Here is a 17,388-nt window from a genome sequence, read left to right on the forward strand (position 1 = left end):
AGGAGACGAGGTAGTAGCGGTAGTAAAGCTGTGAGGATGGGTTATGATGCATCCTTGGTTAGCTCAGTTGGTAGACTTTTGCCTGCAAAAGGCAAAGTTCCTGAGATCGAGTCTTGGTCTGGCACATAGTTCTAATCTGCCAGTAAGTTTTACGTCTTAACTCATTACACAGATAAATCAAGAGGATACTATCAACACATTACAAATTTTGGTATTTTTGGATAAAACATCACCATAGATGAATTATTGCTTATCAGTGACCAAATAATTTTTGTACTGGACATGCAAAAAGCAGAACATCTAAGCGCAATATGTTTACAGAGCCAAATCTTCTTTGTAGGAAAGCAAGAATCGCATCTTTATCCTATGCATTAGTTCGATAAGAAGCCGTGTCATACTGATGTGTCCTGCATATACACGATCTTTAAACAGATCTACTGGTCTCTATAAATCGCCAAAAACAATTTTTTGTTGATGTCAGGGCCAGTTTAAGGCTCAAGCAATAAAAGCCACCGCTTTGGATGCCAAGCTGGGAGGAGCGCCAGAGACGCCACAACTTCGTAACATTTCCATGTATGATTTATCACGATTAGCAGCGGCCTCTTGGGGCCTCAAGTTGAAAGGGGCGAAATAGTAGCCACAATTGACAATTGACACGGGCCACCAAATGAACAGTATATTTTGTGGAAAAATGTTCTCGAACCTGCTCTGCTTTATGTTTCTGGCGAATGATATATCTCCAACACATAAGTCATTCCTTTGATTCTGTATTATAGCGTGTAGAAGAAAGATCCAATTTTGTCTCACGGTAGCTTCAAGCAACATTGCTTATGAAGCAATAACAGGAAGGAATTGATGTAAAACAGGGCGGACACAGGGCCCCATCCCCCCCCCCCCCCCCTTCTTCACCCACACTTCGAAAGACTGGCACATGTACGACACAGCAAACTTACAATGTACTGACCTCAGGCTGTTGTCTGTTGCGTAATTGCAAGCACTTGGATCCATGAAAGGCCAAGAATGGCACAGTGGTTGGAACAAATACGAGGCGTGTTTTTCAAGTAAGTACCACTTTAAAAATTAAAAAAAAAGACGTGCTAAGATATCTCAATAATTTTATTTTTACATGAAAGCCTGCACCTCAATCTACGCACTGACACTATTACAGTCTGATTCTTCCTTGTTTACATTGTTACTGAGAGTTTAAGATGCCTCCGATAATCGTGAATCCCGCCGACTGTGAAGTACGGGCTGTTATAAGATTTCTTAGTGCTAAAGGCCTAAAAGCGGTCGATATTCATCGTGAGATCTGTGCAGTTTACGGAGAAAACATTATGAGTGATTCTATGGTAAGAAAGTGGGTGAGAGCATTTAAAGATGGCCGGACAAATGTGCATGATGAACAACGGAGTGGGCGTCCTTCGGTCGTTAATGTAAGTTTGGTGCAGGAAGTGGACAATAAGGTGAGAGAAAACAGACGCTTTACGATTTCCTCCTTGCGGGATGACTTTCCTAATGTTTCTCGTAGTGTTTTGTATCGCATTGTTACCGAGCACTTAAATTACCTAAAATTGTGCGCCCGTTGGGTACCGAAAATGTTGACGGATGTGCACAAAACCAAGCGTTTAGACAGTGCATTGACTTTCCTTGAGCGATGCCATAACGACGGTGATGATTTCTTAAGCCAAACTGTTACGGGCGATGAAACATGAGTGGCCTACGTCACACCAGAATCAAAGCAACAGTCCATGGAAGTTGAGCAAGGCCATCGTTTTGCTGTATGACAATGCCCGTCCGCATGTGGCGAATCAGACCAAAGATCTCATCACATCTTTTCGATGGGAAACTCCAGATCATGCTCCGTAGAGCCCCGATCTTGCGCCCAGTGACTACCATCTGTTCCTGCACTTGAAGAAACACCTGGGCGGCCAGCGTCCTCAAGACGAAGACGAAGTCAAAACAATGGTGATGCAGTGGTTAACAAGTCAGGCGGCAGACTTCTATGAGGAGGGTATTCAAAAACTGGTACAACGTTATGACAAATGCCTCAATATTACGGAAATTATGTAGAAAAGTAGATTAAGGTACAGGCTTTCATGTAAAAATAAAATTATTGAGATATCTTAGCACGTCTTTTTTTTAATTTCAAAACGGTACTTACTAAAAAAAACACGCCTCGTATATTCGAATTACCAGATGCGATTCGGGATTGAGCCACTTCCAGAGATAACACCTCTGCGGTGGGAACAAAAAAAGATAAACCGAGGAGCGGTCGACAATTAGAGAGGCACAATGCACTGACGTCGCAGCATTTGTGAAAAATTCACAAAATAATGAATTTGACACGGAAAAGATCAGCAAATGTGGTTGTGTCACAGTCAGCTTGGCGCAAGCATATGAAAGAGGACTTACAGTTATGTGCACATCAGCCAACGTGTGTTCAGGTCTCCGGCACAATTCCTAAGCGATGCAAAGTGATCTTTAGCGAGGAATATGTCATTTACCGAAGTTCCTATTCATGGGACGTCGTCTGTTAGTTCAGCAAGATGGTGCATCATCCCATTTTGCTATTTCGGTGCTGCGTATCTAAATGAGGTTTACCCAGTACGCTGGACTGACCATGGATCACCTGAACCGTAGGTCCCAAGAAAAACTTACGTTACCAGCTGCACATGTCTGGCCACCTCGCAACGCCAACCACCAATCATGTGACAATGAGATCGAGCGTTTTATCGAGACACTTTTGCAGAGCAGCGATTATTGACCTGAAGATAGTGTGTATGTTTATAGAAATGCATTATTACGACTATCATCATTGAAGTGACAGTATCTGGATATAAAAAAATGGGCTCTTTACCTGTCGAATAAAACTTAAACTTCGAGAAATTCATGGCCGCACTTCTAGCAATCCCGACTATTTATTTCTGGATTACTGAAAAAAATTAATTAATTAAATACACTGAAGTGATAAAAGTCATTGGATTCCGCCAAATATCGTGTCGGACCTCCTTTGGCTTGGCGTAAAGCAGCAACTCGACGCAGCATGGATTTAACAAGTTGTTGGGAATCCCACGCAGAAAAACGGAGTCATGCTGCCTCTATAGCCGTCCCTAATCGAGAAAGTGTTGCCGGTGCATGGTTCTGTGCACGAACTGAACTCTGGGTTATATCTCAAAAACGTTCGATGGGATTCATGTTGGTCGATCTGGGTGGCCAAATCATTCACTCGAATCGTCCTGAATGTTCTTCAAACCAACTGCGAACAACTGTGACCCGGTGACATAGAAAGGCATTATTACGACTATCATCATTGAAATCCATTATCATCCATAAAAATTCCATCGTTGTTTGGGAACATGAAGTTCATGAACGGTTGCCAATGGTCTCCGTACCGAACGTAACCATTTCCAGTCAATGACCGGTTCAGTTGGTCCAGAGGACCCAGTCCAATCCGCGTAAAACACAACCCATACCATTGTGGAGCCACCACCAACTTGCACATTGACTTGTTGACAACTTGGTTCCATGGTTTCGTAGGGTCTGTGCCACACTCGAACCCAACCATCAGCTCTTACCAACTGAAATCGGGACTCATCTGACCAGGCCATGGTTTTACAGCGTCTAGGATCCAAACGATAATGGTCACGAGCCCAGGAGAAGCCCAGTAAGTGATGTCGTGCTATTATCAAAGACACTCGCGTCAGCCATCTACTGCCGTAGCCCACTAACGCCAAATTCCGCCCACTGTCCTAATGAATACGTTATTTGTACGTCCCACGTTGATTTCTGCGATTATTGCACGCAGTGTTGCTTGTCTTGTCACCGACAATTCTACGCAAACGTTACAGCTTTCGATCGTTCAGAGAAGGCCGTCTACGTTGTCTGCGGTGAAAGGTAACGCCTGAAATTCGGTGTTCTCGGCACACTCTTGACACTCTGGATCTTGGAATATTAAATTTCCTAACGATTTCCGAAATAGAATGTCCCATGCATCTAGCTCTAACTGCTATTCCGCGTTCTAAGTCTGTTAATTCCCGTCGTGCGGGCGTAATCATATCGGAACCATTTCCACATGAATCACATGAGTACAAAAGACACTGCCCTTTATACCATTCGTACGCGAGACTATCGCAATTCGTATATGTTTATATCGCCATACGATCACTATTGTCACCTCAGTGTATGTTCGTGCGAGATTTGCCTATTTTGAATGTCCCGGACTTCCACTCGAGAATTCTTCAGGAGAAATGGCTGCTGAAAGTCATTGTTTAACTATACATGACCGTCACATTAGGATTTGTAAAACGGTTGTGATGACAGCCATATAATTCCCAGAAGCTCTTTATGCTGCAGAAACTACAGTGATTCATGGTCATACTAAGATCAGAGCGTTGAAAAGCAGGAAAGAAAAATTCTGAGGAAAATATATGGACTAGTGTTTCGGGAAGGAATTTGGATAAAGAGGCCAACTAGAGAGATTTACAAAGACATAGAAAGAATAACAGACACCATTAGAAAGCGAAGGATGAAATTTTATGGACTCATCAGCAGGATGAATGAAAGCAGGCTCACAAGACAAATCTTTGAGATAGTGAACAAGAGCAAAAACAAGACAAAGTGGATCACTGAAGCAGAAGAAGACATTAAAGAACTGGGGATCACACAAGACAACATAAACAATAGAGAACAGTTTAGAAACATCATACAGAAACACACACTTAAACAAGAACACACGGAGAACAGAACGGGAAAAAGATGGTCGGAAGAATGCAAAAGAGAACGCAGTGAACGTATGAAGAGAATTTGGGAAAAACGAAGAAAGAAGAGGAAATCATGACTACTCAAGTTCAATCGCTCTCTCAAAAGGGAATAATCGAAAATAATAATATATAAGAGGGAGAGAGAGAGAGAGAGAGAGTTTCTTTTACGTATTTTGTAGTTTTGTAAGATACATTATATTTAGTACACACTACTACATTGCAATTTGTCTCACTTTATTACACGTCCTACATCTCAAACTCGCCTACATCTATTTTTGTAATTTTTGTTCATAGTATTACAATGCCATTTTTGGATTATTCTGCTATGTACATGAAATCATTTATACTACAGTAACAGTATCAAAAATGTTTTGAGAGACTTTTTGAATTTATTTGCATTGTTTATCTGTCTCAAGTATGAAGGAAGTTTTTCAAGGGCTTTTGGATTTCATGGTGTTATATACGGCTTCATGGAAGAAGTTCCGCATCCTAGTGTCATGGTTGTGCTAGGGCTTGGTATCTTGAGTATCGGATACATATCTGAATTTGGTAAATGCTTGGTAATGTTAGTACTTTGAGTGCTTTGAATGCTGACTGACATGATTCTCTCCACTTAAGGTTGGCTATTATTCTTTTTGCTAATTTTTGCGTTTTGAATATTCTATTTAGGTTTGTTTTGGAGGTGTCTCCCCACAAAATTATGCCATAGCTTAATGTGGAATGAATTAGTGAGTGGTATGTAATTTTCATAATATTTATGTCTTTTAGGAAGCTGAGTTTGTGGAGAACATATAGGTTTGAGCTGAGATTTCCACTTACATAGTCTATGTTCTTGTCCCAGCTTAAATTTTCATCAATTGTCATCCCAAGGAATTTTGTGGATTTGGAATTTTCTGCTAGGCTCCCATCTATACAAATGCTGATATCTTCAATGTGTTGGTTTCTTAATCTGAAATTTAAACCAAGTGTTTTAGCAATGTGGTTATGCAGATTCATTTCAGCAAAGCTTTAGATAACATTACTTATTTCCAAGTTGGATTTTATTTCCAGATTTTCTGTGTTATTTCCCTTCAATAATCAGTATCCATTACATGCTCTCGTTTTCTCCAATCCAAGTGACAGTTGCGCGTCGTGCACAACTTTGCGCTTGAAGAACGATGATAATTCGCAACAAATCAAATAAAAATTTACTAAATAACTCGCTAAGATCATGTTTAATGCTCGCATTGGCTATGACATTCACATCAGAGCGCTCAGAACACTACCGAATGCTCACTGGCTGTCAGACGATGTGCGGCGTAGGTGCACAGAATAAGCTCTTCGTGACTTCTAATGGGCTATTCCGTATTAGACAGAGATGTTTGGATATTTTCGATGAGATATCGTATATTTGCCAGACAACTGCTAGATAATTTTGTTAGTGTGGGAGTGTGTGGCCAATTAGTCCGTTAAATTGTGTGCATTTCGAGCAATTTCCCCCGGGGATAAGACTGATATGTGGCATCCTGAGTCATTTTCTCCGGATTATACAGATACCCAAGCCATCACACTTATTTGCAAGTAGCTTCAATAGGAAACTGTGCTACTAATGCCTATGAAAAGGATTACTTACAATAACGATTTCAGTTTCCCTTCAGATGGACAGTGATTAAAAAGATAGTACCAGAAATAAGAAAAGCATGAGTATTTCGTTTCTGAAAAGTATTGGAATGTTCGATAAATCGCTAATGCTGATTTCCTAGTTCCAAATTCTAAATTTTTCGGGATACTTTCACCTTGATGTATTGGGAAGCCACTTCACAAAGTGACCTCAGGATATTAAAACAGAGTCGGCGGTAACTCAATATAGTGCAAGACGAGATATAAAAATAACAACAGGGATCTTTCTTTACATTTAACTTTCTTGCAGAAAAGCAAAATGCCTTTTGAGTTTATTTCATCAAAGTTTCACGGAAAGTTTATTCTAGATATCGAATGCAAATTACTAAGATCTACATGGTTTGCATGTACAAAATCCACGATAATTTCGAGCTGGATTTTTCTCTACTAGCTAGCAATGCATCTGCATTCGGAAGCTGCTGACCGCTTACAGGTGAACCTTACTCCATAGCCGCGTGACTTTGGACACAATGTATGTCTCTTCTGAGCATGTGGACACCTACTGCATATATATTCCTACTCTCCTGAAGCCGGCCGCGGTGGCCGAACGGTTCTAGGCGCTTCAGTCCGGAACCGCGCGGCTGCTACGGACGCAGGTTCGAATCCTGCCTCGGGCATGGATGTGTGTGATGTCGATAGGTTAGTTAGGTTTAAGTAGTTCTAAGTTCTAGGGGACTGATGACCTCAGATGTTAAGTCCCGTAGTGCTCAGAGCCATTTGAACCATCTGAACGCTGCTGAAAAAAAAAGAAAAAAATGAGTTCGTACAAATTTTGGTTCTGTTTTGCACGTTTTCAGTCTGCGGAATAGTTCTCCGCCTTGCAGACGAAAGGAAATAGCGACGAGAGGACGCGGAGTCGTGTAGCTATCTACACCAGAAAATTTCACGCACATATAGGGCGTGGACAAAAATATGGAAAAACTAAATAAACACACACATTACCATGCCTAATACGGTTACGGTAGGGTCTCCATTCGTCCCGTTTTTCCCGGGACAGTCCCGTTTTTTACCAAAATGTCCTGCTGTCCCGAAAGTTTTTTTGGGGACGCTCAAATGTCCCGTTTTTTTATGATTCCGCTTGGGTAGAGTATTTTACGTTACTGGTTGTTTGACTTGCTATTAACTGCGCAATTATTTACGCTAGGAAGCGTGTGATGACTTTTAGCATACCCCAAACATGTACCGAACTGTCAAAAATCGCAAGTAATTTTAAAAGCACTATAGGTTACGAATAACAACGGAGATTCTTCTCTTCTAAAATGATCCACTGAATCTGTCCTTTCGGTGCAGAGATACTCTACACCACTGATACTTGCTCTCTGGCTTTCGTCACCACACTGTTAATGTTTTGCACTGTGCAATAACTGTTTCATTATGCCAAAACGAAAGCGTAATTTTACCAGCAATATAAAAAGCGAGTTTCCTTTTATGACTGGTAGTGGAGAAACTGTAGAATGTACGTTGTGCAGATCAAAATTTGCTATTGGTCATGGTGGAAGGTCTGACATTGTGAATCACATTAAGACGAAGGAACATCGCATGAGTGATCAAACGAAAAGAGCAAATAAATGCGTGAGTGACTACTAGGTAAACTTAAAATCAGTAACAGAAATGGATAGGCAGTTGGCAGCACAAGAAGCTACGTGCAATGCATAACCATAGCTTTAAGTCAATCGACTGTACTACAGCAGTTGTTAAAAAACTTTTCAATCCTAAATTCACATGTGAACACACAAAATGTAATGCAATCGTTTCAAATGTTATTGCACCGTATGCAGCTCAGCAGGTTTTAAATGAACTGAAAAGTGCTCGATTCATTTCAGTAATGATTGATACATCGAATCATCTGGATTTGAAGCTGGTTCCTCTCCTTATCAGGTATTTTCACCCTGAAAATGGTATCACGGTGAAAGTGCTCTGATTGGTTAATTTAGCTGGAGAAACTTCAGATTTACTTCAGAATTACGTGCTGGAGGTTTTAAAGAAATATGATCTTGAGGGAAAGGTGATTGCAGTTTCTGTAGACAACACTAACACCAATTTTGGTTGTAAGCAGAGGAAAGGAAAAAACAATTTGTTCTATAAACTGCAACAGAACACAGTGAATAATGTAGTAGGTGTTGGCTGTCCAGCACATGTGGTGCACAATTCCTTACAAACTGGCTGTAAAATATTTGCTTATTTCACAAGTAAAAACATTAACATGAAAAACATGATTCATTTGGTGGTTCGTTAGTGATCTCTTTGTGGTCAGATGAAAAAAACAGAATGAAAGTTGAAACAATGAGGACCTTACTCATTGTCAAAACACACTTTAATGGTGTATCGTGTACTGACTTTTATGATACAATTTTAAACGAAAATGCACTTCTTGATAAAGTACATAAAAGTGAAAAGTACGGTGATAGTGTGCCAGAATAATTGTAAAAAGTGATTTGGGATCATCTGAGTGCACGTTGTAAAGGTAAACTTGTATGTATATTAAATATAGTCAATACAATATTTACGTCCCGTTTTTTTTCTTCACTGTCCCAGGTTTTTCTCTAATTTATTTTAAATGTCCCCTTTTTCAATGAAAATGAAATGGGCACCCTAGGTTACGGAAAACCGCTGGTACTGACAACAGCTTCTATTGGTCTGGATAAATACAGATCTTTTATGGTTTTCAAGAAAATCTTACATTATTATTCCCGCAAAATAGTAACAAATTGAAGTAACAATAATGGAGCTGGATAGCGATCACGGACCCTTCTCTTCAAATGGTTCAAATGGCTCTGAGCACTATGGGACTTAACTTCTGAGGTCATCAGTCCCCTAGAGTTAGAACTACTTAAACATAACTAACCTAAGGACATCACACACATCCATGCCCGAGGCAGGATTCGAATCCGCGACCGTAGCAGTCTCGCGGTTTCAGAGTGAAGCGCCTAGAACCGCTCGGCCACAGTGGCCGCCACTAGATAACAAACATTGTACCATGGGATAGGCCTAATCAGCTAAAATGGTCACATAATCTTGGTAGTAATGCGATCCCGCGGAATAACAATGGCACCCCTGGGATACCACGGTATGGCTGCACAAATCATCACAGAACCCCCGCCATATTTCGCTTTTGGGATGTAAGCCCTTCCAGAAGTTGGTAACAGTGTGAAACGAGACTCATCCGACGAAATGACTTTCTTCCAGCGCTCCTACTCCAGGTTTTATGGCTTCGACACTACGCTTACTGTGAGCGGGTTTGAAATTCCAGTTCGTCCTTCAGTTCCCTGCTTATGGAGCTGCCTTCGTATTGTTTTGGTGCTGACAGGGTTCGCGAGTGCGACATTCAGTTCTGCACTGATTTTTGTGGCTGTCGTCCTCTTATTTTTTGTCACAATCCTTTTTAATGACCGTCCGCCACGATCACTCAACACACACTTTCGTCCATCTTTTCACTTCCTTCTTTTCCTGTATGCAGCATAAATCTTCGATACGGCGCTTCTTGAAGCACCAAAAACTTCGGCTATCTTGGTTGTGGAAGCATCCGCCATACGAACACCAACTATTCGCTCATGTTCGAATTCACTTGGATCGACGTAATGCACAGAATACTGTTCTAATCACGAGTAACACTCGCCAATATATTGAGAAGACTGCACATGTGGAGTTCGTGGTGAAATACAATCGCACACCCTGCAGGTTTGTCTAGCATCTGCATTTATGTTCAGGTACGCATATCTCGCAATGTTTTCATGCTTGTGTCCAACGCCCGTAGGCCATGTGACAAACAATTCTCTTTTTTTCAGTATCTTATACTTTATACTGACAGCGAAAATTTTGCATGTATAAGTCTCGCAACAAGGACTGCTATAGGTAAAAATTAAACTACACTCATGCTCATAAATTAAGGATAATGCTGATATATGGTGAAACAACGGTCTGGTAGGCGGTTTGCGGGTTTCAATCACCTAGGGGGATGACCATGCGGTGTATTTGACCTGCGGTCGTCGCACGGTGGCGCTGGCAGCGGTCCGCATACGCAGAGGTTTGTTGGTGCATGTCAGAGTACGGTGCAGCGAGCAACTGTGCAGACGTTTTCAGACGTGCTAATGGTGACTGTGTGTTGAAAATGGCTCAAAGAAGACATACTGATGACGTTATGAGGGGTGCAATACTAGGGCGACTGGAGGCTGGTCAAACACAGCGGGTCGTAGCGCGGGCCCTCCGTGTGCCACAAAGTGTGATCTCAAGATTATGGCAACGATTACAGCAGACAGGGAACGTGTCCAGGCGCTACAGTACGGTATGTCCACAGTGAACAACACCTCAAGAAGACCGGTATCTCACCATCAGTGCCCGCAGACGGCCACGGATTTCTGCAGGTAGCCTTGCTCGGGACCTTACTGCAGCCACTGGAACAGCTGTCTCCAGACACACAGTATACAGACGACTGAGCAGAGATGGGTTATTCGCCTGGAGACCTGCAAGAAGCATTCCACTGACACCTAGTCACAGGAGAGCCCGTAAAGCCTGGCGTCAAGAACACAGTACATGGTCATTGGAACAGTGGTCCCAGGTTATGTTGACGGACGACTCCAGGTATAGTCCGAACAGTTATTCTCGCCGGATTTTCATCTGGCCCGAGCCAGGAACCAGATACCAACCCCTTAATGTCCTTGAAAGGGACCTGTATGGAGGCCGTGGTTTGATGGTGTGGAGTGGAATTATGATTGGTGCACGTACACCCCTGCATGTCTTTGACAGAGGAACTGTAACAGGTCAGGTTTATAGGGACGTTGTTTTGCACCAGTATGTGCGCATTTTCAGGGGTTCAGTGGGTCCCACCTCCCTCCTGATGGATGATAACGCACAGCCCCACCGAGCTGCCATCGTGGAGGAGAACCTTGAAACCGAAGATATCAGGCGAATGGAGTGGCCTGCCTGTTCTCCAGATCTAAACCCCATCGAGCACGTCTTGGATGCGCTTGGTCGACGTATCGCTGCACGTCTTCACACCCCTAGGACACTTCAGGAGCTCCGACAGGCGCTGGTGCAAGAATGGGAGGCTATACCCCAGCAGCTGCTCGACCACCTGATCCAGACTACGCCAACCCGTTGTGCGGCCTGTGTACGTGTGCATGGTGATCATATCCCACATTGATGTCGGCGTACATGCGCAGGAAACAGTGGCGTTTTGTAGTACATGTGTTACGGGACTGTTTTGTGAACTTATCACCAATACCGTGGACTGCAGATATGTGTCGTGTGTGTTCCCTATGTGCCTATGCTATTAGCGTCAGTTTTGTGTAGTGCCACGTTGTGTGGCACCACATTCTGTAATTATCCTTAATTTATGAGCATGAGTGTATATTCCACCATGGCACATCAGACCATAATGCACGAGAGGCAAGAGATTGTAAGCGTATGGGATCACAAAGAGCTCAGTGGAGATTATGCTGAGTGGGAAAAAAAAGAAAAACCCAACGTTTTTCGAATGCCGGACAATTGCCACGCCGGACTTCAGCCACGCCGGACATTTGCCACACTTGCCCCTTCGCCAGGTAGCTTGAGTAGCGATCCCTCAGGTAAGGGACGCCCTTCCTCGTACTTCTTCTGTCCGCTTTCAAACCGCCGTCTCCACATCTTACTGGTACAAGCTGTACGTAAGGGACCTTCTTCGTCGACATCTTGGCGAAATACAGAGCTTCTTTTCCGAAATCGAAGTATTTATAACTTTTGGAAAACGAAAGCAATACCGACGATTATGTCAGTATGTAATTAGTTCTGCCAAGTATAAATATAGATCGTTCTGTCTGTACGGTAGCTTCCTTTCACGCTTACTGAATGCGTTAGAAACAATCCACCGCCATTGGAGCAATAAGAAAGGAACGATGTAAAGAGAATGCGAATGTGCGCTAATCATTTCTTTTTGATCACTGTATTTGGGCCTACTTTAATTACTACAACTGCAAGCCCAAAAGATAATAAGGAACGAAGAAATGGGTATGTGAAGGTTTGGAAAGAAGAACGACATACTCCGTATTAATTTACCCTCTAAAATCCGATATCCCTTGCGGCGAAACATTAGTTAATGATGTGTTGCGGGACAATGTTCAAAACATGACTGAAAATACGTTCACCAAATAGAGATAAGAACATCTATGATTGATATGTCATCTAAAGTCGACGTATAATTTTAAAATGTTAGAAATAAAGAAATGAAGTATACAGAATGCTATGCTTGTAACGTACATTGTTGTTCTACATTGTTTAGCTCTGGTATTTGCAGGGTCACAGAGAAAGCGTCCTAGGTTTTGGAGGGAAAAGCCGTAATTGTAATGATCTACACGATAAAAGAAACAAAAACTTAAGGAAAAATAATGTAATGTGTGTTCCATCTCACAAGCGACATTGAGGGAGATAGTTCCTGTGACTTAGTATGGGCAAACAGAATAAATTAATAACTTGCTCCTTTTACCGACCTCCGGTCTCAGATGAAACAGTTGGTGAACAGTTCAAAGAAAACTTGAGTCTCATCACAAATAGGTACCCTACTCATACAATTATAGTTGGCAGTGACTTCAATCTACCTTCTGTATGTTGACAAAAATACATTTTCAGGCCCTATTGTAGATAGAAAACAACTTCCGTAATTGTTCTAAATGTTTTTTAATTATTTTGAACAATTAGTTCACGAGGCCATTCAAATGGTAAATGGTTACGAAAACACGCTTGACCTCTTAGCCACAAATAACCCTCAGCATCACGACGGATACAGAGATTAGTGAACACACAGTCTTAGCGAGGCTCATTTCAGTAACAAAGAAATTCACCAAAACTAAACGCGAAATATATCTATTTATGGAAACAGCTAAAAGTTCTTGACGTCTTTCTAAGAGACAGTCTCCTTTCCTTCCAAACTATGGAAGCGCAGACCATATGTGGCTTAAGTTCAAAGAAATAGTATCAACAGCACTCGAGAGATTCATACCAACTGATCCCCTATAGTAGACAAAACACGATAGAAAGCTGCTGCAGGATCAGCGAAAAAGGCACGTATAATTTAGACGAACGCAAAATCTCCAAGACTGGTGAAGTTTTACTGTGGCTCGAAATTTGGTGCGGATTTCAATGCGAGATGCATTTAATAGTTTCCACAACGAAACTCTCTCTCTCTAGAAATCTGGCGGAAAATCCAAGAGATTCTGGTCCTATGTTAAGTAAACCAGCGGAAAGGCTCAGTAAGTACCTTTACTGCGCGACAGCGACGATAATGTTACTGATGACAGTGCCACTGAAGTGGATTTACTACATGCAGTTTTTCGAAATTCCTTCACCAAAGTAGACAAAGTAAATGTTCCAGAATTCGAAACGAGAACAGCTGGAAACATAATATAAGAGGAGGAGGAGGGGGAAACAAGGGACCCAACCCTTTGGAGCGGGTAAAATCGTGGCAAATGTCCGGCGTGCAAATGTCCGGCGTGGCAAATGTCCGCACACCACGTTTTTCCAAGCTCGGTAACAGGTGAGGTCCTTGGTTCAAGTCTTCCCTCGAGTGAAAAATTTACTATCTTTATTTTCGCAAAGTTATGATATGTCCGTTCGTTCATTGACGTCCCTGTTCACTGTTATAAGTTTAGTGTCTGTGTTTTGCGACCGTACCGCAAAACCGTGCGATTAGTAGACGAAAGGACGTGCCTCTCCAATGGGAACCGAAAACATTTGATCGCAAGGTCATAGGTCAACCGATTCCTCCACAGGAAAACACATCTGATATATTCTATACGACACTGGTGACGGCATGTGCGTCACATGACAGGAATATGACGTCGACCCACCTAACTTGTACACTTGGCGAATGAGTAAAAATATTCTTCTACCTTGCCCGATTTAGGTTTTCTTGTGGATGTGATAATCACTCCCAAAAAAGTGATGGAAACATAAGAGTTTGTCACATAAACTGCAACAAATGAATGCAACAGTTTCACAGTCGCACAGTTTTCCCTGCGCTCTGTCAAAACTTATGTTTTTAACATTTTCAAATTTTCCCTGTGCTCTGTCAAAACTTATGTTTTTAACATTTTCAAATTTTTCCGTGTGTAGACCGTCAAATCCTGCATATGTCCAAGCAAATCTGAACATGTCCTGGAATTTTGGAGAGCGAAGTTGATTATGTGTGAATGCCTGAACTTCGATAATTGTCTGAAAATAAAAAAATTAAAACTTTTCACTCGAGGGAAGCCTTGAACCGAGGACCTCTAGTTCCCCAGCTACTCACGCTAACCACGGGACCACGGCGCTCCTGAGCTCGTGTCATCCTTGATGTTGCCCATCTTGCATATGGACTACCCAGTTTGTATTTTTTGCTTATTTTTTCATAGTTCCACACAACTTCTTCCTGTTTTCTCGATTGATCAGTTTTTCAAGACCTATCCACTGTGCCGAGTTATAACTAAATCTGAGGGGGGTGCGATGGGGAGGTTCCCTTGTGAGCAGTTTTTACGTTGCGTTTTCTCTCCGTTGCTTGACTATGGAACTTGACCCTCCTGCGGTTGGTGAGAATTGCGAACAGTAGGGGCGTGCCGGCGTCCGCCGTTGTGTTTGGTGGGCTGTCCAGGTGAGTCAGCGGCTCGGGCGCCGACTCGGGCGTCGCGCCGTCGCCGCCTCATATCGCCGTGGAGCGGTCAGTGCCCTCGCTACCGCCGTACGACTCACCACGCCGCGTCGCCCGCACACAGGTAGGGCCGCCGAACAACCGGCAGCAGCACTACAGCTAGTACTTAGGGAAGGGTTAACTTTTTTAATGTACGATGCGATGATGAACCAAAGCATTGTGACCAACTACTTAAAAGCGTGTCGGTCCACCTTTGGAACGTAATACAGCACCAATTCTCTGTGTCATGCATTCGATAAGTCATTGCTAGGTTTCCGTAGAGACGTGGCAGCAGATGTGATAAGCAAGGTCACGCTGGTTGGTTGTTTTTGGGGAAGGAGACCAGACAGCGAGGTCATCGGTCTCATCGGATTAGGGAAGGACGGGGAAGGAAGTCGGCCGTGCCCTTTGAAAGGAACCATCCCGGCATTTGCCTGGAGCGATTTAGGGAAATCACGGAAAACCTAAATCAGGATGGCCGGACGCGGGATTGAACCGTCGTCCTCCCGAATGCGAGTCCAGTGTCTAACCACTGCGCCACCTCGCTCGGTAAGGTCACGCTGTTCCCGTAAATTACGGGCAGATGGAGTTCGGGCACGGAGCTGGCGCCTGATAGCTTTCTCATTGGAATGGTCATATAAAGTTGATCGTCGGTAAAGCAGATGCCAGACTGAGATTCATTGGAAGAATCCTAAGGAAATGCAATCCGAAAACATAGGAAGTAGGTTATAGTACGCTTGTTCGCCCACTGCTTGAATACTGCTCACCAGTGTGGGATCCGTAACAGATAGGGTTGATAGAAGAGATAGAGAAGATCCAACGGAGAGCAGCGCGCTTCGTTACAGGATCATTTAGTAATCGCGAAAGCGTTACGGAGATGATAGATAAACTTCAGTGGAAGACTCTGCAGGAGAGACGTTCAGCAGCTCGATACGGGCTTTTGTTGAAGTTTCGAGAACATACCTTCACCGAAGAGTCAAGCAGTATATTGCTCCCTTCTACGTATATCTCGCGAAGAGACCATGAGGATAAAATCAGAGAGATTAGAGCCCACACAGAAGCATACCGACAATCCTTCTTTCCACGAACAATACGAGACTGGAATAGAAGGGAGAACCGATAGAGGTACTCAAGGTACCTCCGCCACACACCGTCTGGTGGCTTGAGGAGTGTGGATGTAGATGTAGATGTAGATTCCGATCAGGCGAATTTGGTGGCCAAGTCATCGGCATGCACTTTCAACTATTGTAACTAGATTTTAGCCTAGTGACACGTGTTATTATCCTGATGGAATATGCCATTACTACCACACGTCCTATGGAAACCCACACGAATGTTCCCCATATCATACTTCTGCATATCGTATACTATTTGGCCAAAAGTAACCGGACATATGTTAGTGGATGTTAATAACGGATGTTTTGGGATATGTTGGGGCCCCAACAGTGTTCAAGCCATCACGAAGGTTGAACACGCCACACATTCATATGGTTTGGAGTCACAGCACTGTTCAAGTCGTCGTAAAGCCGAAGGGTTAACGCACCCCATATTAATATCCACTATAGATTTAAGTGTCAGGAAGTCGTTTCTAAAAGAATTTGTATGGAGTGTAGCCATGTATGGAAGTGAAACATGGACGATAAATAGTTTGGACAAGAAGAGAATTGAATCTTTAGGAATGTGGTGCTACAGAAGAATGCTGAAGATTAGATGGGTAGATCACGTGACTAAAGAGGAGGTATTGAATAGAATTGGGGAGAAGAGGAGTTTGTGGCACAACTTGACTAGAAGAAGGGATCGGTTTGGTAGGACATGTTCTGAGGCATCAAGGGATCACCAATTTAGTATTGGAGGGCAGCGTGGAGGGTAAAAATCGTAGAGATGAATACACTAAGCAGATTCAGAAGGATGTAGGTTGCGGGAGGTGCTGGGAGATGAAGAAGCTTGCACAGGATAGAGTAGCATGGAGAGCTGCATCAAACCAGTCTCAGGACTGAAGACCACCACAACAACAACAACAACAACCGGTGTTCGGATTCTTTTGATCAGATAGTGTATGTTACGGGGGATATTCATGGGAGGATCCATGGGACTCCAGTGAGGTGTCTGAACATCTGTGGAGGAATGAAAGGCCATTCTTCCTCACGAGCCGAAACCAAACAAGGTAATGATGTGCAACGCTGGAGTCTGTGTTGTACCATACGAAAATACACACGTCGTCACAACAGGTGTTTCTAGGGTTTTCCCCGAGAGGAGACCGAATGGATACTATAACACATAGAATGTTGTTGTGGTCCTCTTTCTGAAGACTGGTTTGATGCAGCTCTCCCTAACCTG

At 43.0% G+C, this 17,388-nt stretch overlaps 1 protein-coding gene across 2 annotated transcripts in view; it reads right to left on the minus strand.

Moving 5' to 3' along the window:
• Nucleotides 1-17,388, minus strand: part of LOC124785238 (organic cation transporter protein-like) — a 164,722-nt gene that overhangs the window by 103,183 nt on the left and 44,151 nt on the right. The window contains exon 2 of one of the 2 annotated variants that reach the window (XM_047254164.1): nt 5,580-5,709. The exons of the other annotated variant lie outside the window; for it this stretch is intronic. The gene's annotated coding sequence lies outside the window, so the exon portion shown is untranslated. The remainder of the gene's footprint in view (nt 1-5,579; nt 5,710-17,388) is intronic. 2 annotated transcript variants of the gene reach the window in all.

This window comes from Schistocerca piceifrons, chromosome 1 (genome assembly GCF_021461385.2).
Source record: "Schistocerca piceifrons isolate TAMUIC-IGC-003096 chromosome 1, iqSchPice1.1, whole genome shotgun sequence".
Lineage (NCBI taxonomy): Eukaryota > Metazoa > Arthropoda > Insecta > Orthoptera > Acrididae > Schistocerca > Schistocerca piceifrons.